Source organism: Lepidochelys kempii, chromosome 1 (genome assembly GCF_965140285.1).
Source record: "Lepidochelys kempii isolate rLepKem1 chromosome 1, rLepKem1.hap1, whole genome shotgun sequence".
Classification (NCBI taxonomy): domain Eukaryota; kingdom Metazoa; phylum Chordata; order Testudines; family Cheloniidae; genus Lepidochelys; species Lepidochelys kempii.
In genome coordinates this window covers 154103034-154116765 of record NC_136380.1, presented here as the reverse complement: position 1 = coordinate 154116765, position 13732 = coordinate 154103034, and the positions used below count along the sequence as shown (strand labels likewise).

Sequence of the window (13732 nt, the reverse complement as noted above, 5' to 3'; positions counted from 1 at the left end):
AAAAAATATCCCCCCTTCCAGCATACAAGGAAAAGGTGATCTTCAAATTCAGACATCTACTAGCAAGAGGCTGATATTAAAGATGGAGCCTCTGAGCAGGGTCAAAGCATCTTGGAAGTACTCTCAGCAACTGCAGGTGGGACTTCTCAACAAAGATCTTGTCTTGGCCCCCACTGGTGCTCCTCTCTTCACATCTTTCATATTGATCAAAATTCCAAGCCCTATTTTCCAGTTTTACAGATGGGAAAGCTAAGGCAAATGAATTAATGGTTTACCCTATGTCACAGAGGGAGTCAACATCATAAGCCTTGTCTACACCAGGAAAATTACCCACTGACAACAAATGTCAGTAACAGGGGCAGCTGAACTGGTGCTGAACATAATTTAGTGCAAACAGGCAAGGACAAACCTTGCTCCGCATCATTTTTGGAAACCATAGCTAAGCCCTGCTCTGACCAGATGTGGGGAGAGAAGAGAAAGAGGGAGAAAAAATAGTGATGGAGCTAGAGTATAACATAGGAAAAGAAACATGGACATGGTGTGTGACTTGGGGGACATGGCCTTGGCAGTTTGACAGCTTAGGTAGCTAGTATGAGAAATAATCGCCTTAGTAACACTAGTGCTCAGTTGGCAAGAACAAATGGGACAAATGCCCAGTTTTGCCAAAAAAGTCAGGACATCTGGGACCAAAATGGAAAGTATGGTCATCCTAGGTCAGGGGTCCCCAAACTTTTTCAGTCACACCTCCCCCTTACCCAGTCCACCCCTCTCACCCCCGGGCAGCCAGGGCTGGGACCCGCAGTCAGTGGCTGTGAGTAGCAGGGTGGCCATGACCAGAGACACAGCTGGGCCTAGGGACAAGGCTGGGGTGGGAACAGAGTGGAGCTAGGGGTAGGGCTGGGCCCTGCTGCATCCCACTAAACGTTCCTCCATGCCTCCCTAGGAGAGCATGCCCCAAAGTTTGAGGACCACTTCCCTAGGCCGTGGTAAGAGCTGCCCAGGGAGTTCTGGCAGCTGTGGGGAGTCCCAGACCTGCACCTGCTTTGGGCAGGGGGCCGGGGTGACCGAGAACAGGCCCAAGACCTTGTCCCTGCCCCACAGGGCGCACCACCCAGGGAAGGTGGAGGGTCCAGGGCTCCCCACAGTGGCCCAGGCTCCCTGGGAAGCTCTGACCATGGCCTGGCTTCTGGGGCTTTGGGGGGTGGGGGGGGAAGGGAAGGAGCAGGGGGGAGCATGTGGAAAGCCCCAATATTCTGTGTGTCCAGGACCCCAACAGATCTTAATCCACCTCTGTAGGGACCATGAAAAAAGTACAAGAGACATCTGAGGTATTAAAGAAATCTGACATTAACACTTTACCCTGCTCAGAAAAAAAGATTAAAGCATTACTGTCAGAAGGGATAATTTAAAGAAAAATACAAGTTAAAATGCAAAAACTAGCATTTTGAAATTTAAGGTTCTACTGAAGTTAATCACGTGCCACAGGGGTCCACCCACATGGAGGTCTGTGTAGAATCTGAGCTTAAAATGGCAGACCAAATCACTGATTTTTCGGGACAAAACTATCCTATTTCCAGCCAAGCTCCAGATTTTCTATATTTTCTGGGACTATGCCACAGTTTTTAAATGACTGAATATTATCACAACCAAACACCTACCAGAATTGGATAAAAAAGGAATGTTCAAGTCATGAATAACTAACATTTTCTTCACTTTTGCAAATGAAAAATAAAACATTATCTATTGCCTAAATCTAGGATTCCATGCTTTTACAAAATTTTAGGCTAACGTGTTTTCACTCCCCAAACCCCTATAAAAGGATAGACTAAATCAAATCTTCCAATAATCCCTTTTTCTTTCTTTTATTAAAAATCATGCACACAGACTTAGTTTGATGAAACTTGTAAAAATGTGCTAAATATTTTATTGGTACAACAGAAACAAGAAAAAATAAACACTAGTATATTAAAAACATATACTGAGATGCCAATCTCTTTCGATAGTAACATTTCTCATTGTATAACTTACACTGCTATTATGGAAAACCAATAAAGAAATTTTTAAAAGAGGCTTCCCCTCCACATAATTGTAAGAGGTTTAATTTCTAGTACAAAAGGATCAATAACCTAGAATCCAACCCACATTTCTAGAACTTCTATACTGCATCACAGTGTTGAGGGAAACCCACCTCTAAAATTCTGTCTTTTATGAAAGAGGGATCTTATTTCAAGATAATTCTACACATTCCTAAAGAATGTGCAAGTCTAATGAGGGTCAGCTTCCCCCCTTTCCCCCCCCCCCAACCCCTTTTGCTGTTTTCCAGTTACCTAGACTCATGGGCTGAGAATCCCTGTTGAAGACTCAAAACTGGGTATCCAAAACGTTTCAAAGGGTCACATGGCAGCTCCTGTGGCTCCTGTCCCACAGGGCAGTACAGGCTCACCTCCCTACTCCAGGCACTGCAACCTCTGGGATCCCACCACCACCCAGGTTTGGTCCAGCTGTCTTGACTACATGAGTCTAGGTAGGCTAAATTTGAGTGGCACTGCAAGCCCATGAGCCAGGTCACAACTCAACTCACACAAAATTGATCCAATTAGGTGTGTGGGGCCAAATCTGACTGGCACCGCAACCCCAGAGGCTGCAACGCCCAAAGCAGAGAGCCAAGCCAAGCCCCACCCAACCAGCCTCACAGCACAGCGACTGCAGGAGCTCCCACTGCGGAGTGAGTGCTGGCAAGACCACCTTCTCACTCCCAGGGGCAGGATCTGACTGAAACCACGCCAGGGTCTCTACCCCTAGACTATTTACTGGGTTGCTAGAAGCCATAAGAATTTACAAATGGATCCTGAGCCCAAAAAGGATGAGAATCACCGATCTAGAATATTAAAAGCTCCCATACTGCAAATACTTGTACTTTACTCTATTCCAGCCCTACTGAAGCTATATGCATAAAGTTAAGCCTCTACTTAAGTGTCAGCAAGATCGGGGTGCCTAGGGGATCTAGAACACAAAGTACAGTAAAACCTGTCAAGAGCAACCACTCATTGGGGATAGCAAAAGTGGTCACTTGTAAGATGTGGTCTCTCTTCAAAGGTTTGCACAGCAGACAACGATCATATTCCGTGGCCTCTGCAAGAAGTTGCTCATAACAGCTGGTCTCTGAGGCAGGTTTTACTATATATGCCTTGTGCATCAAAGGAGGTCATATTAGAGTATTAAATACATATTTTTATATATATATTTTATACATATTAAATACTAACAGCTTTTCAGGTCAATGTTTATATTCAGCTCGTTGCAAGAGATGCATTTCTTGTAGACAAATGGTAGTTGTCTGTTATACTTCAGGTACCATGGGAAAACAGTCCAGAACCTAATGAAAAAGAAGCCCATACAATCTAGGATTTTCCACTAAAGTAAGCATGTATCAAAATGTAAGTTTTGTATTTTATTCCATCAATGTTTGCATGCCTACTATCATCCAAAACATTTGTCTCAATAACCAGAAGACAGCAAGTCCTACCCAGCAGCTCAGAACTGAACTTTCTGAAATACGTGAGTAAAATTACTTGTTTTGTACAAAGAAGAAATATTAGTAAAGTTCACAATGAAAAATGTAAGAGGAATTAGGTGGGTTAATCACCTTCCTTTTTTTTAAAAAAAAAAAAAAAAAAAAAAAAAAGATTCCACTTTGGAATGCTGTCATCTTTTAAATTTATTCTCCCCCTCCCCTCAAGTCAGATGCTCATATCCGAGCTGCCTTGTACCTTTACTGATATCCAACTTGACAAATCATCCAGAAGGCCACTAAACCAGATTTATTCTACTCACAGGAAATGCATGATGTAAGCATGCGGCGTGGGGGAATCCCTAAAGTCTCCCAGGGATTCCACAAGCGAAGTTCTGAGAGGGTAAAATTAAGACAAATAGACAAATGCAGAAACCCTGTCCACTCTAACAGACAACTGCATCATTAGAAGACCTACTTAGAACAAAACTGTCCAACCCAAGTTAAAACATGATTCTGTACTCAAGCATAGTTGGAACCCTTTTTTAATTGCATTCCAAAGTAAAGCTATCACCATGTCTCTGTTCAGGAACACGGTCAAAAAGTACAGTTATTTTAAAAAGGCAGTTATACCCATTATGACAATACTATATCAAAGCTAAAAAATTGTAAATATCACCATATTCATGGGAGAAAAAAATTACAAGATTAAAATATAAGAAGTCTGGTGGTAATTTTTAGTAATTCAAGAATCCAAAAGAACTCAACCTTTAAACTGTTCGTCTAATACAAACCACATAATGTTATCACCACCCACAAGCACACACTTTATATCACAGACTACACACCACAATCTTAGTTCCGCCACCTAAGAATGGCAGCATTCCATCACCCTTGTAGCCACCCCCTCTGCATACCCGGGCTGTATGGTCTGTGGTATACAGCAGCTGAGGTAATAGTAAGGTATTGTGCTTGCAGGTAGAGAACTAGAGGGAACTAGAGGGTACTGTTAGGGAATGTCTACACTGCATAGGAGAGCAAGCCTCCTAGCTTGGTCCACAGACCTGCGTTAGTGGGGCCTCCGGCTAGAGCTCAGGCTCTAAAGCTCCAGGGGCTAAGGGGGCTTCAGAGTCAACATACCAGGCCAATCTGTAATATCAAAGCACCATCTACACAGCTATTTTTAGAGCACTAGTGGAGACCTGGGTCTCTACCCAGGCTGGTAGGCTTGCTCCCAGATGCAGATTAGATGTACCTTTAGATCAGGGATTCTCAAACTGGGGGTTGGGATCATGAGGTATTACACAGGGGGCCATCAAGTGATCCATTCCCCATCACCCATTCCCAGCTTTTGGCATAAGGGGCTAGGGATACCCATCCCTGCCCATCCTGGCTAACAGTCATTGATGGACCTATCCTCCATGAATTTATCTAGTTCTTTTTTGTACCCTGTTATAGTCGGCCTTTACAACATCCTTTGGCAAAGAGTTCTACAGGTTGACTGTGCATTGTGTGAAGAAATATGTCCTTGTGTTTTAAACCTGCAGCCTATTAATTTCATTTGGTGATCTAGTTCACGTGTTATGAGAAGGAGTAAACAACACTTCTTTGTTTACTTTCTCCACACCAGTCATGATTTTATAGACCTCCATCATATCCCCCCTTAGCCATCTCTTTTCTAAGCTGAAAAGTCCCAGTATTATTAATCTCTCCTCATATGGCAGCCATTCCATACCCCTAATCATTTTTGATGCCCTTTTCTGAAGCTTTTCCAATATATCTTTTTTGAGACGGGGCGACCACATCTGCACGCAGTATTCAAGATATGGGCATACCATGGATTTACACAGAAGCAATATGACATTTTCTGTCTTATTATCTATCGCTTTCTTAATGATTCCCAACATTCTGTTCGCTTTTTTGACTGCCGCTGAAACTGAGTGGATGTTTTCAGAGAACTATCCACAATGACTCCAAGATCTCTTTCTTGAGTGGTAACAGCTAATTTAGACCCCATCATTTTATATGTATAGTTGGGATTATGCTTTCCAATGTGCATTACTTTGCATTTATCAACAGTGAATTTCATCTGCCATTTTGTTGCCCAGTCACCCAGTTTTGAGAGACCCTTTTGTAGCTCTTCGCAGCCTGCCTGGAATTTAACTATCTTGGAGTAGTTTTGTATCATCTGCAAATTTTGCCACCCCACGGTTTACTCGTTTTTCCAGATCATTTATGAATATGTTGAATAGGACTGGTCCCAATATAGACTGCAGGGGGACATCTCTCTCCATTCTGAGAACTGACCATTTATTTTACCTACCCTTTGTTTCCTATCTTTTAATCCATGAGAGGACCTTCCCTCTTATCGCGAGCTGTCAGCCACCACCCCAAACCCCACTTTGTCTCCAGCCTTTATAATGGTGTTAAATATTTTAAAAGTGTTTCTAATTTATAAGGGACATCACACTCAGAGGCTTGCTATGTGAAAGGGGTCACCAGTACAAAAGTTTGAGAACCACTGCTTTAGATGGCTTAACTTTTTCTTGTGTCTGGATTTGTGTAAGGTACATTGTGCGTAGCAACCCTAACTACTTCCTCAGTAAGTCTGCGTGTATTATTACATTATGTTAAATGACACACTGTAAAATACAAAGGAGAAAGACTACAACCCAGTACCATAGGTACATGATAATTTATTTTTTGCAAAAGATATACCGTCTTCTAGGACTAAAATAATGTCCAACCACTCAAATTTAGTTCACATAATACACCTGAACTACAACTTTAGCCCCTAAATTTAAAACAGATATGACAAGAGCAATACAAGTATTATGTACTACATTTTTAAGGATTCACGCAATAATCAAATTAATGGTTAAGAAGAGCACATACTTCCAAAGCATGATGTTCCTAGCAAAATAATGATTCTTGAACAGCAGCAAGAATTTTCACTTAAGCATTTGGATGTTAACATTAGTATCCTAAATTATAAGAGAGACAAACCCTCATGTTTATAACCTCTACTAGGGATTAGGAGGAAACTTTCCCCATGTGCACATTATTCCCCATTAGGGTTTCTAACACCTTCATCTGAGACATTTGGTTTTGACTACTGTTGGTGAGAGGATACTGGATCAGACAGACCACTGGTCTGATTCAGCATAACAATTTCAGTGCTCTTTGGAATGCAAGTAAGGATAAAAGCATTGTTTCTTCCCTTAAAATATGATCAAAACAGACTGAAGGAAGTAATTTTAAATTAGATGTTTATTAGTAAAAATGTTTTCAAAATGTTATTGCAATTTTTAATTCTATTTATCAGCTAACAAACGCTTTTTCAGAAAAAATAGCTATGCTGCCTGAAATCCATGTAATTGTTAAATTCTAGTACTTTAAATACAGTTGAGTATATTGGGAAAAATAAAAAGGTTCCTATGACTCTTGAAGAAAAATTCTCAGTAATCAAGTAGATGTGTCTCAAAGATATTTTTATCACAGTCAACAACAAAATTCTTATTCAGTTTTACTCAGGATATCTGACATTTTGAAAATTCCCTACATGAATTGCATATTTAGACTTGAGAACCCCAGCAAGAGAATACTACTGTGGTTACCATAGGCATTTCTAGTTCCTCAAGTGGCTATTTACTTATCTTTTCTCATTTTCTTTGTAACAATTCCAGCATTTTCAATACAATACACAACTGACAAGACTGGATACATAATAGAAACAGGGGTTGCTTGACACTCCGGGGTACCCTCAACCGTGAATGCACTAAACTGGAAACAAAACACTTCTAAAGGGGGTGGTGTTCTAAAGATGCAAAAGCCACACCTGGTCTGCTCCCACTGCCCTTACTGATTGGTACCTACAGAAGCAGCCCTTCCTGTCAGTTCAATAGGAAGTAGTATCACCAGAATAGTAAATTCACCAAGACGCAAAGCAGCAGGCTGGAAACAGTAAGAGGACAGCAGAGGTTGCTCAAAAGAAATGTTTTAAAAAGACTATATAAAGAGGCAAGATGATAGAAAGGGCACAAGGTAAAAGTGAAAAAGTAGAAGAAAAAGTGGTGCAATCTTATGGGTTTATTTTTAACCTAGAGCCTTTTTTCACATAACTAGATGCTGGAGGTTCTTCCACAGCAGTTCATTCTAGATTATACTGATTATGTCTTTATTCAGAGCTATCTTTAAGTATCCATGACATCCAGCGCAGCTGGCCTTTACTCTCCTGCTCCAAATACTGCAATTGAAGGAAATAATTTTAATATTGAGAAATATGACTGAGAAAATTGCTGAGTTCTGGTTTGCGAAAACAAATGGTGCTGCTGCCTTGCAAATAAACATCATTACATGTTTAACAAAAACCTCAAGATCAATGTACAGTAGGATTAAGATTTCGCTGAAATAGCTGGCTTCATCCTACATGTTCCTCAATCAGGAATGCTAAAGGAGGAAGCCCCACCATTTTATCATAAGCAGCACCCAAACGATCCAGGACGTATCTAGCAGTTTGAAATTTGTAGATAGCTGCTAATCTGTTACCAATAACCTCTCAAAGTAGACATGTCACTACAGCTACCTAATCAGCAAAGACCCAATCCTCTCAACACTTACCACCAGTCCCACAGCCCAGCACAATTGTAGTTAGCTAGCAAACGGATAAGAGATCCAATGACAAACAAACCTGCAAGTCAGTTTGCCATAGCAAGCGTTCCTAGCATATTTAGTACTATATATCAAAAATAAATTAGCCCAGTTTTAAAATTTAGGCCTCAATCCTGCAATTAGGTCCATATGGGCAGATCCTTGCACATACCCAAAATTAGTCCAGTGAGGCTTTGTTGAGATGTAAAGGTCTTCCCACACTGAACCCAACTGCAGGATCAAGGATTTAAAACATTTTGCAGACAAAAATCAACATGCCTGGTAGAACCATAATACACACCTGATTTGTATAAAGAATTTTAGAGTCCTTTCAAAATTCTAATTAGAATTACACACTTTTATATTAAAAAAATAATTTTTGCTACATGATCATTCAATATACAACTTGATTCCTGAACAACAATAATCAAATTAAATATGGCATCTTACAACTTAGGACATTTCTATGACATTTATATAGAAACAAGTTTATTTGGCAATAAGAGACTGTTAGTATGGATTTTTCATATACATCCTCACTGTACACAGACAATGGTGCCAAAAGTGAGGTAGAATAGTAGTTAGATAACTCCGGGGGGGGGGGGGGGGAGAGAGATCCTGTGGTCATCTCCTCAATTACCTTTTATATTGTCAATAAAAAAAGAGGGCCAAGACATTAAAAATTATGTCCCAACTGCCCTGCCGCAGATATGAATCTCAAAGTAAAGTTTTAACACTGGTGTAAACGAACAACTGGAAAGTCTTAAGTGGTCATTTTGGAAAACTAACAGGGTGAACTAAAGAGAAAGGGGCATAAAAGGGTAAGGCCGTTTTCCACACAGGAACAGTTTTATTAGGAATGGGAGCTAGAGGCGGGACGCACTTCGCCCGCACCCGTGTTAATAACGCTTACAGCGGCTGGGAATGAGCTGGTGCTGCTGGATTTCACTCCGATTTGGGGGAAGAGTCTGAGCAGGGCCTTTTATTTCCAGGCGTAGCCCAGGCCTACACAGCTCCAATCACTCCACCTCAGTAATGGCGCTTGGTGTGAAATGAAACGAGACTCAGGAGAGGTAAAAGCGGGTGCCGCTCTGCGGGGAGCCCCTCTCACCCCAGCGGTCCAGGGAGGGGCCGCCCGGCGGACACGCTCCCCGAGGGTACCAGGTTGGGTGCACTCCCTCCAGCCCGCCTCGCAGCCCCGCACAGGACGGGGAAGAGGAGGAGACGCCGTCAGCCATTTTCCTTCACGCTCCAAAACACAGCGATGCACGGACACACGCCGGGGGCGGCGCCGCCGCCACCTCCCCCCGCAGCCACAACACAGCGGCCTCCGGCTCCCCACCCCGCCTAGGTGGCCCCGTCCCCCGGGGCCAGGGACCGCTCAGCCTGCGCCTCCCTGCGCTCAGCGCGGCCACCGGCTGCGGCACGAACCGCTCCTCTCCACCCGGCCCCGGCCCATGCTCACCCCCGCACGGTGTCCTCTTCTCCCGCTGCTGCCGCCGCCGCGGCCCGCTCCCCCGCTGTGTGCTGCTGCAGACGATGCGCCGCCGGGGGCTGTCTCATCCCAGGCAGCCAGCAGGGCAGCGAGTCATGCTCCGCGCAGAGCCGGCGGGCGGAGGGGGCTGCCCGTTGCCGGGCCCCGCGGCGCTGTGCGGAGCTGCCCGCGCTCGGATCCCGGCCTAGCCGCTTGGCTCCCTCCGGCAGCGGCGCCGGGGCGTCTCTCCTGCGTCACCAGCTCCTGCCCGGCAGCCCGGGGCTCTGGCTGGGGCTTGGCCGGGGCCTGCACGCTCCGCCCCGTCCGGGGCACAGACACACACACGCCCGGGGGAGGGGCGCACACGCTCCCCGCGCCGCTCACCGGGGCCTGGGTTCGGCGGGGGGGAGGGGCCGGGCACTGGCCACTCGTTGCGTGCACGGGGCGGCGGAGAACAGACGCGGCGGCGTGGCCGGTTCCTCGCTCCCGGCGCTAGCGTCTCGCTACGTCCTGGGCAATATGGCGGCTCCGGCAGCGCTGGGCCAGCGGCGCAGACTCCGACCTAACGCGACGGCGGCCCCGCCACCCAAACAGCGTGACCCCCCTCCCCCTCCCCTCCTCTCTCTCGCCGTGTGTCACTCAGCCCGACGGCGGGGCAGGCCTGGCGGCCGTCACCGCCCCCTCGAGGGGCGCGCGGGGCTCCCCGGGGCGGGGGGAGGGGAGGGACGGGGAGGGGGCGCGGCGCAGAGCGGGGCGGCCGGGCCGCGCTCACTGGGGCGGGCGGCTGCGCGGCCGTTTCATGTCGGTTAGGTTCGTTGGGGTTCCATTGTGACCCGCTGTGCGAACAGCGCCGCCGCGGAGAGCCCGGATAATGACGTCAACGCTTCCTCCTTCGGGGCCGGGGTGGGGGAGGGGGAAACGGGGACTGGCGCGCGGGGGCCTGGTGCAGCCGCTGACGTCCCGCTCCCCCGCGGGGCCCGGAGCCCCGCCTCAGGCCGAGGGGCGCCGCAGGCCGCCTTCAGGCCACGCGCACCGGCGCAGGCGGGTGGTGCCCGGCGGGAGAGGGAGAAAAGCCCGGGCCGGCCGCAGCGCTGTTTGCCGACTCCGGGTGTTTCCGCCGCACTTCCCCCCTTCCCCCGCCCCCAGCAGCGGGCTGCCCGTGGCTTAGGGCACAAGCAGTAGCCGTAACGCAGAACCGGCCAGACAGCCCCTCGCCCTGGCACGGGCACGGGCGCTGGAACTAGGGGAGTTTCCTCCAGCTGCCTGGCACCGTGCATGCAGACCGGCGGCATCACTCGTTTTTCATGCGAGTCTTGCATGCATACAGCACCCTTCAATCCGAAGCCTGTTACTAATTTAGGACCCAGTGCTGCAGTTGAGTCAGACTATGGAGTTTTGCCTAGACAGTAGGAGGGGGCCCTTAAGCTGTCATACAAGCAGATACTGTATACATATAGCAATTACTTCACCCTTCCCTGCATGCAGCCACCACTGGAGTAAGCCACCATCATAATTTAAAGGGCATCAGCACTGTAAAACTCAAATTTATCTGTTTTCCTTCTCCCACCCCCAATTGTTTTCTTGTAACACTTAAGGTTACTATAACAAATATATTATTTTTGTCTATTTTTTCTTCCGGTTATTTGCTTGACAGCACTTAGAATATAGTAAATTCAATATTGTCACATCTCTCCATTTGTGTGGACTTTGTGTATAGCAAGAGGAGGGAGAAAACATTTTAAAAATAGGGAATAATCTAAAACCACAAAAGTTGACAGGGAGATGGAACTCAACCAGATCTAGTACCTGAAACTACTTTTACCTTTTTTTAAAAAAAATTGATCATATTCAAGTTGAGTCTCTCTCGTTATACAGCATTAGCCAATATGATGCTAACAGTTTCAGGGCAGGCAGTGAAGACAACAGTATCCAATTAAAAATGCAGCGGTAACTTTATGCAGAATGTAAGGAGTTGGAATTTGCCCAGGAGGTCAGGGCTAACAACCCTAACTTGTGAAAAATGTTTATCTCCAGTGTTTGCAGTCTGTACAGACCAAAACAACAACTACTCATAGTGACTGGCCTCAGGGATTCTCTTCTAAACAGTCTTTAGGACTTCGGACTGAAGGGTGAATTATGGTGCAATTTCCTGATTTACTTATGTTTTCCTGCCAACCCTTAGCATTTGGAGAGGACAGCAAAAGCACATCTTAGGGCTGTCTACACTATAAAATTATGTCAACCTCATTTGTCAACATACAGCCGCCACAGTTACTAAATCACTTGTGTGTGTGCGCGCACACTTGGCTCCTTGTGTTAGCAATGCAAATCCTCATCAGGAGCGCTTGTATCAATTTTATTGTCAGTGTGGAGCATTCTGGGATGCCTTCTGAAAGCCAGTAATGTGCACAAAGTAACCCAGTGTCTACACTGACACTGTGTCGACTTAGTTACATTGACCATGACTACACTGCTCAAGGAGGTGGTGTTACTAAATTGGTGTAGAGAGGCACTTTGGCAGGAAACCAATTTAAGAGAAGACACATCTACAGCTAGGTTAATGCAAGGCTGCTTACATAGACCTAACCCTGCAGTGTAGACCAGGTCTTAGTGTTAAGCACTCTGTAAACAAACCAGTACACGCTGCTATCCTGTTATAGTACAAATGCAGCAGTTTGTTTACTGTCAGACTAGTTTTTAGTATTTTTACCACCAACAAAAAATATAAGGAATTAAACAAGGTAATAATTTCAAACTATGGTCATTGTAAACATCAATAAAAGTTTAGGCCTAACAACCTTTGCTTTTAAGAACTACATCAAATACAGCCCAATTATTTCAGTTTTGATGACTTCCTACACCTCTTCATGAGATTTTGATGTCTCAGTCTCACTCTCTTGTTATACCTTCCTATCCCTTTTCTCTCTCTGCACCATCACTCATTCTTTCCTTCTATTCCATTTTGATTTTGTTTTGTCACCCACATTTCCCCTCCTTTCCCCTCTGGGCAGACAGTAAAGTGAAATTGACCAGAATGTCTGCAATTCTACTTCATTTCATTTCTTGTTCTGCCTCAGTACTCTCTGTTTTGCAGGAACCCTCTAGGCTCTGACTGTTTCAGCTTACTTACAGAGGTGTAAGTGCATTTTCAGAATAGATCAGAATTTTCAAGTTGTGTGCACTTCTCAACTGCCTCCAACCCTGTAAAACAATTAGTAGTGTCTAATTACAGTCATGTCTCTTTCCTATTTATCTTTAAGTGGATTAGTTTCATTTTTATGAAAAATGCCAGGTTGACAGCACTGAAAATTAAAGTTCCCTATGTATCCAAATAATAGTACAAGTAATAACAGTGCAACCTTCCCTATGCTGTCCTGACAATATAACATTATCCTAGGTTCAAATAAGGAATATGTCCTTCTGTCTTTAGCACCTCTGATGGCATCAAACAGATTGATAGGTGTACTGGCAGTTTTTTTAATGCCCACTAAGAAATGGACTCAGACATCAGTTCAATTTGCATAATTCAACAAAAGACCATTAGATACTACTAATAGCCCTATTAAACCCCAAGCACCTTTTAGTAAACAGGATAACTACGTTAACTTGTAAAGAAGGCTTTCTTTAACAAAGAAAAGGAATAGAAATTTCATTGCATTTAACTGAAAGCTTCAATTTAAGGTACAAAACAGATGTGAGTTCTCCATGACTTTCCAATGTCCTTGGAGGTATTTTCCTCATTTGAGATTGTAGTTTACTTCCATTTCACACAAACCTAGTGTTATGCAATTTTTTATTATTGTAATTTACTAGTCTCAAAAATACTGAAACAAAATTGTGCATTTATGCTAAAGAAATTATGCCCATATTTCTTCTGGTACTTTGATATTTTATCTCCTTTATCAAACATTTTAAAAAGATGTGTTTCAAAATATTTTGCCAGGACAACAGTTGCCTGTAGCCATATTAATCAAACATCATGATAGGCTAACACAGACAGGTATTTATGGCATCAAACAAAAGGGGGCCTAGGATAGCAATGGGTCTGTTGTGGTTATTCAACAAGCAAATCCCAAAACAGTCTTCTCTGACTGTGC

The 13732-nt window shown here is 44.7% G+C and overlaps 1 protein-coding gene across 6 annotated transcripts in view; it reads right to left on the bottom strand.

Annotated features, from left to right (window-relative positions):
• Positions 1–13732, bottom strand: part of USP9X (ubiquitin specific peptidase 9 X-linked) — a 654895-nt gene that overhangs the window by 192928 nt on the left and 448235 nt on the right. For 5 of the 6 annotated variants that reach the window (XM_073358602.2, XM_073358592.2, XM_073358612.2 and 2 more), the window contains exon 1: positions 9627–10288. The exons of the other annotated variant lie outside the window; for it this stretch is intronic. The gene's annotated coding sequence lies outside the window, so the exon portion shown is untranslated. Of the gene's footprint in view, positions 1–9626; positions 10289–13732 lie in introns of those variants that run through there. 6 annotated transcript variants of the gene reach the window in all.